Here is a 7,830-nt window from a genome sequence, read left to right as displayed (position 1 = left end):
TCTGGGCCCACTCGGTAATGCATCATCATAGTGAGCTCAATGTGACTAAGGAGTTGGTCACGGGATCATGCGTTACAGAACGAGTAAAGAGACTTGCCGGTAACGAGATTGAACGAGGTATTTCGATACCGACAATCAAATCTCGGGAAAGTAACATATCGACAGACAAACGGAATTGTATATGGAATTGATTAAATCCCCGACATCGTGGAACATGTGGGAGTAATCATGGGTATCCAGATCCAGCTGTTGGTTATTGGCCGGAGATATGTCTCGGTCATGTCTGCATGGTTAACGAACAAGTAGGGTCTACGCACTTAAGGTTCAATGACGCTAGAGTTGTTATGGGAAATAGTATGTGGTTACCGAAGGATGTTTGGAGTCCCGGATGAGATCTCGGACATCACGAGGAGTTCCGGAATGGTCCGAAGATGAAGATTTATATATGGGAAGTCCTTATTCGGCGGAAATGTTCGGGGGGTTACCGGTATTGTACCGGGACCACCAAAGGGGTTCCGAGGGTCCATCGGGAGGGTCCACCTGCCCCAGAGGGCCCTATGGGCTGAATATGGAGGGGAACCCGCCCCTAGGTGGGCTGGGCGCCAACTCCCCCTAGGGCCCATGCGCCTAGGGTTGGGGGAAACCCTAAAGGGGGCGCCCCCACCTAGCTTGGGGGCAAGCCCTCCCCCTGGCGCAGCCCCTCCCTCCCCAACACCTCCTCCTCCTCCATAGAGCTTGGCGAAGCCCTGCAGAAATCCCACAAGCTCCACCACCACGCCGTCGTGCTGCCAGTGCTCTCCCTCAACTTCTCCTCTCCCCTTGCTGGATCAAGAAGGAGGAGACGTCCCCGGGCTGTACGTGTGTTGAACGCGGAGGCACCGTCCGTTCAACGCTAGATCGAAACTTCCACGATTTGAATCGCAGTGAGTACGACTCCATCATCTGCGTTCTTGTAACACTTCCGCTTAGCGATCTTCAAAGGTATGAATATGCACTCCCTCTCTCTCTCGTTGCTAGAATCTCCTATATTGATCTTAGTGATATGTAGGAAAATTTTGAATTATTGCTACGTTCCCCAACACCAACGACACCATGAAGCTTCACCACGATGGAATATGGCTCCGAGGTGACCTCAACCGTCTATGGTGCTCAAACACCCAAGAGTAACAAGATCCGCAAGGGATTAGTGGGGGGAATCAAATTTCTCATGGTGGAAGTGTAGATCGGGGCCTTCTCAACCAATCCCTAGAGAATCAACAAGTTTGATTGGCTAGGGAGAGAGATCGGGTGAAAATGGAGGTTTGAGCAACAATGGAGCTTAGGGAGGGAAGAGGTGGTCAACTTGAGGAAGAAGACCACCTTTATATAGTGGGGGAAAGATCCAACCGTTACCCACTTCATCAGCCCGCGACCTGTGGTACTACTGCTACGTCTTGAGCTTGCGTTGGTTTCCCTTGAAGAGGAAAGGGTGATGCAACAAAGTAGCGTAAGTATTTCCCTCAGTTTTTGAGAACCAAGGTATCAATCCAGTAGCAGGCTCCTTAAAAGTCCCATGCACCTACACAAACAAACAATAACCTCGCAACCAACGCGATAAAGGGGTTGTCAATCCCTTCACGGCCACTTGCAAAAGTGAGATCTGATAGAGATAATATGATAAGATAATATTTTTGGTATTTTTATGATATAGATAGGAAAAGTAAAATATGCAAATAAAAGTATATTGAAAGCTTATATGATAAAAGATAGACCCAGGGGCCATTGGTTTCACTAGTCGCTTCTCTCAAGATAGCCTAAGTATTACGATGGGTGAACAAATTACTGTCGAGCAATTGATAGAAAAGAGAATAATTATGAGATTATCTAGGCATGATCATGTATATAGGCATCACATCCGTGACAACTAGACCGACTCCTGCCTGCATCTACTACTATTACTCCACACATCGACCATTATCCAGCATGCATCTAGAGTATTAAGTTCATAAGAATAGAGTAACGCATTAAGAAAGATGACATGATGTAGAGTGATAAACTCATGCAATATGATATAAACCCCATCTTTTTATCCTCTATGGCAACAATACAATACGTGCCTTGCTGCCCCTGCTGTCACTGGGAAAGGACACCGCAAGATTGAACCCAAAGCTAAGTGACGGTGTCCTGGACTATGGGGTACTCACCACGTCGTCTCCCGATCAGTTGGATTGGGCCGAGGACCCCCATGGCCGTTTACTCATGGGCCAGTCCGGATAGCCAAAGTATACACAAGGAAGATTCTACAAGACTTGGTGATCAAGATAAGGACTCCTCCCCACCGGCGTATTCGGCTAGGACTCTTGTTATCCTAGGCCTCTGGTACATTATATAAACTGAGGCCAGGCTAGTCGATAGATCATTATGACATTACTCATCATACCTCTAGGGTTTAGACCACAACATATGATCTTGGGGTAGATCAACTCTTGTAACACCTATACTCATTAAAATCAATCAATCAGCATGTAGGGTATTATCTCATCAAGAGAGCCCGAAGCTAGGTAAAATCCCGTGTTCATGTTACCATCGATCCTAAGACGCACAGCTTGGGACCCCCTACCCGAGATCTGCCGGTTTTGACACTGAAAATGGTGGTTTCATTAAGAGTTCCGTTGTGTGATCGGCAAAAATGGTTAATGTCTCGACTGCAGATCAACTGCGACGTCGGCTTCTTCGTCACCAGCTCGACTGGTCACCTTGGCTTGACCGAGGATTGCGCCCTACCTCTGATCGTCATGTTCGGATTAGGGCCTTCATCAACATCAACTCCGATCTCCATCAAGATCATGGAGGAATCATCCATGGAGCTCGGGGGCTCAACGTCAACATTGCCCTCGGGCGACCGCCCTGTTTTTTGGGACAGCGAACTTGTATCAGCCGCCACCGTCTCCTTGAGTGTTGCTTAAATGATTGCTTCAGTGAATTGTGCGGAATTGAGTCTACAACAACACTGCAAAATTTCATCGAGTTTCGATGGAGGAATCTCCGGCAGTCTCCGATATACCGGAGCCGTGTTGAATCTGGACGAGAACCCGCACGAGTTTGGAGCGTGGTGTCCGGCATCTAGCTCGAACGTCCTTTGGAAGATCCAACCGTTGATCGGCTGCGTAATTCCTATGTCTACCACCTGTCAAAAATTCAGCTCGATCCGACCTTCCAAACTCCGGGAACCTTCCGATGAGTGCATTACTTTTCGGATCTATTTTCTGCACGAGAACAAATCCAACCCTAGTTCATCTTCTTTATGAACGGGATTTCGGACATCCTTTTTGAAGGAAGTTTTTGTATGGGGTATTGTGTTTTATTCTCAAACACATCCCACTAATATTTTTCCAATATAATCTTCACCGTCGCGTCGGTGTCCAACCAGCCCGACAATATCACTCCATAGTGGCCGACCTACGGTAGACACGTCGTCGCTTTGTTGAGCCGAGCTCAACTTCTTCGGATCATCATCTCGGCCAGCCGAACAATAGTTCGGCATCGCGAAGGATAAATCATCACCAACATCGCCGCCCCACGGATTACACGGAGCGGGCACACCGGCATCACCGCATGGTCACTTCATCAAGCCAGCATTGACCACATCACAAGTTACGACCTGCATCGGCATGGCTGAACCGTTGCTTCATCGAGGCGATGTCCAACACGCCAAACTACTTCAACACCTCGGCTGACATGGCAGCTGCAACATCTCCTCACCGACCTGCTCTGTCTCCTCGCCTCGACTGGGGGCTTTGTCATCCCTTCATGAACTTACCTCGGAGACTTTGGTGTCACGAGCCGACCAGCTTCATCACCCATCAGGCAATGGGTGTGCGGATCGAATCCCAATTTTGGGAGTAACCTTTCTTCGGACCTCTACAAAAAATAAACCAGGTGCTATTAATCCTAGCGATTTTTGCTTGTTTGGGTTTATTTTTCCCAAGGAATTATTACTCTGCTTTCTTCCATCATTTATACACAGGTCTATCAAATGGTGGTCGCATTAACGACGGTTGCGTGATGGTTCGGTCAGTTTTCATGCATAGTTTGGCGAACGCCGTATCCGGAACTTGGACCGACCTGTGAATTCGGCTTTGTCACGCCTTCACTACATCACGTCGACGCCCTGCATCGACATTGGCCTCGGCACTAGGCCACATCTCTTTAAATAAATTATTTTTGCGTAAATCAATTATGCAAGGATTATATATTATTATTATTATTATTTCCTCGACCACATTGTTTTATGTGTGTAGGTAATCGATTTTGACTGCGTTATGCGGTCACTACTCCGGAGTGCCGAACTCCTTGCTCGGACACCTCGGGCTTGAGGGCTAGAACCTCGGCCATGCCGAGGGCTGTGAACCTTGTCGGATCTGTCACAGGTCAATGGGCGTCTTCGTCCCACCACAAGCCTGAATCACGTCATCAACACCAAGCACATTAACCAGCTAAGGCGCTCTCATGCTCAAAGACTTTCTATTTTAAATTTTGTCCGGTTCGACCAAGCATTATACTTTTTTGGCAAAAAGTTGTTGGTGACAAAAGTTCCTTGTCATAACTTTGTTTGTGACACAAAAATTCAAATACCTTGTTATTTGGAAGACTTCCTTTATGAAGCCTTTCCTCTTGCATATGATTATACTTGTACGGCTTCGTTCCTTGTTCGTGTATTACGCCACAATATGCACCATATTGACTTAAGTGTTCCGCAAGCTAGGTTGCCTTGCTCCTGTGCTTACCCCTATGTTCCCGATTGTTTGGCTAGGGAGTAAAGGGAGCACCTCTACGATTGTCACGACCGGTTCATCCGAGCTCGGACCTCAAAGTGGGTGAAGCCGAAAGCCAGCGCTCTTATTGTTTTCAATCATGGTCGGCACACAACGGAACTCATGAGTACAAAAATCTATTGCACAAGTCTCATAGTAATAATGAGCAACCGAAGAAAGGTATCGGTGGAGGTACTATTTTCTTCGAAGATGCTTCTTACACTTCATTAGTAATATAGCATAAGTTCCCTGAGCGCGCTTTGTCTGTTACAGCCTTATGGCCTAATTGCCTGGTTATTAGAAACACCATCGATATTCTCGATAGGTGGAGTACATAACACTTTTAGGTCCTTAACCGAAGAGGGAGAAGCCGACGGTCGGTTAAGATGCGTTCAAAGTTCGGGTGAACACAGATGTGATATAAGTACTTCGGTACATACAATCATCATACATAAAATTCTTTTACCCAAGTCACTTGGGGCTCTTAAAATTTATATGAGCTGTTTTATAGTAAATGTGTTTCCTTCTTGGTCCTTGCAAAGGGTTGACCCACGTGAAGTCTTGAGATCGGATGCGTCATGTTAAAGCACGACATAAGCACAATTTTTTTTCCAATTTTCGGATTGGCACCAAACACTTGATCTTGTTCGGACGTCAAGTTTTTACTGACGGTTTTTGGTTTTCCAAAGCTTATGGCACTTTTAGACTATTTGTGTGTTTCCAACACAAGTCTCGCGGTGCAACTCCAGACACCTTTAGGGATTCGGCAAAAACATTCTCCGATATTGCTATATATGCATCGGTTTCAAATTGTGTCTTCGGTCAATAGTTGGGTTGCCTGGCTCCTGTGCTTGCCTCCTACGTTCCGCTTTGTTCGGCTAGGTGTGCAAAGGGAGAACCACTGCGATTGTGCTTCCATCTCGCATGGTTAAGCACCTTAGTGGAGAAAGCCAAAAAGTGACTATCACAATAAGCGTAAACTGGTCAGCGATCCGATGACTATGATAAATGACGGGCCATTCATAACATTGGCCGAAGTGTTTATGGCTTGAACTTGGCTGTCGCCGAACACTAACCGGGGGCTTGTAGCTAGCCTCCCGAGTTTAAAGCTCCTATGACTAAGTGAAAGTTATAAAGCCCGCATATCTGATTGCCTCGTTCCCGCTAACACAGCCGCCTTCAGGCATCGAGACGTCGGCTAAGGGTTGTCTTGTTATTGCGGAAACACCCTGCATAGTATCTACAAAGGGGTAGAAGTCGACGATGGGCCACTTTCAACTGATATACGGTCGCAACAGAGTCAAAATAAACATATCATCGGCATTTGTATTTAATATACAAGCTCTGCCTTCCGTAATCATCGTTATAAAGCCATAAATATGCATCAATTTGACTTAAGATTTTGTGCCCAGCTGGGTTGCCTGGCTCCTGTGCTTATCCGTACATTCTCGATTGTTCGGCTAGGTGGTAAAGGGAGCACCTCTATGATTGTTACTACCGGGTCATTCGATTAAGTACCTCAGACTGGGTGAAGCCGAAAGCTAGCAATCTTAAAGGATCACATTGGTCGGAAACGACGGAAGTGAAAATTTTGGTTCATTAATAACATAGAGTTCGGGAACTTTCCCCGAACTAAATCCTCAATATTTTCCTCCCACATTGACCGGAGGTGAGGTTTCATGATCATGATAAGCATGACGACCCAAGGAAAGGAACCGATAGCGGGACTATTTTCCTTGGAAGATGTTTGTTACATTACATAACATAACATATCTCTCTGTGTACCTTTGTTTATAAAACCGTATGGCCGGATTGCCTTGTTTTCCATAAATCTTTGCCCTTATAACGGCTTCATAAAGTAGGAAAACACTCCTCATCTACTGGTCAAAGAGGTTGAAGCCGATGGTCGGTCAACAAAGTTCTGTACAATGCAGATCCGAGCATTAATGATGTAAAGTACTTGGATACATAGAGTCATTTACACATAATTTGTGATTATACTATAGATATCGATCCTTAATTCGGCCACCCATGCCCGCATTAAGGCTCGGGGGCTACTGGGCTTCGGGCTTATTATTTACAAATATTAAAGGGGCACATCGATCCCCTAATCTGGTGTTGCCACCCGATCAGTGTCTCGGGGGCTACTGCAGTGCCTATTCAATGCAGAAAATTCAAAGTGCTCACTGTTCAGCTTAACCGAACTATGTGCAAATGCGTCTTCGGACAACAATAGGTACCATATGGACCTTTCCGGCATCAAGCTGGTATATTACGGCAACTTCTCAAGACCCTCTCTCAAGGGCCCGTTTGCCGATCACTATTATCTCTAATATATTACACTGTGTTTCTATTCCTATGTATGCTGCCGAGCTAGGAGTTGATCCTCAGGCTGATTTCACGCATCGACCTGAGTCTCAGGGGCTACTAGGATCAGCGGTTTCATGTTTTCCTTCAGGTGCATCTCGGGTTTTAGACCGACACAAACACCTTGAGGGCTACTGGCTATATATCTCGGCAGAGAATAAATTGCACCAATCAAAAAATCAGCCCGCAGTTAGGGGTGGTGCACCACCTCGGAAGTAGTCCTACATAAAGCTTGGGCGCCAATGGCTGGCTCCATAGAGGGCATTTCCGGCATTAAGCTCAGCTAACCTCCTTTAAACTTCTTTAAACCAAGGTGATCTATGACACCTCGGATACAGTCCAGCGTTGGAGCTCGGATACAGTCCGGTGTTGGAGCTCGGATGCAAGAGGACACCGCCGCCCGGGAACAACTTCAAACCCGAGGTGTGGCATAAAAAATAACTAGGCATTGATAAAGGCCGATAACTTAAAGAGGCTCCTCGGATACCCGATGTCTAAACTCTTTGGATTTACTTCGGCGATCCTCAAGATCGAAGATAAGAAGATTTGTTGAACAAGTTTTCAAGACCGATGACCGAAGATGAAGAACAGTTCAAAAGAATCGAGGAGTGTCCCCAAATTGAAGACCGGTTCAAGGGGCTACTAACGGTGTCCTGGACTATGGGGTACT

This window comes from Triticum aestivum, chromosome 6B (assembly GCF_018294505.1).
Source record: "Triticum aestivum cultivar Chinese Spring chromosome 6B, IWGSC CS RefSeq v2.1, whole genome shotgun sequence".
In the NCBI taxonomy this organism is placed as follows: Eukaryota; Viridiplantae; Streptophyta; class Magnoliopsida; order Poales; family Poaceae; genus Triticum; species Triticum aestivum.
The sequence above is the reverse complement of the archived record's forward strand: the minus strand, read 5'-3'. Positions refer to the sequence as shown.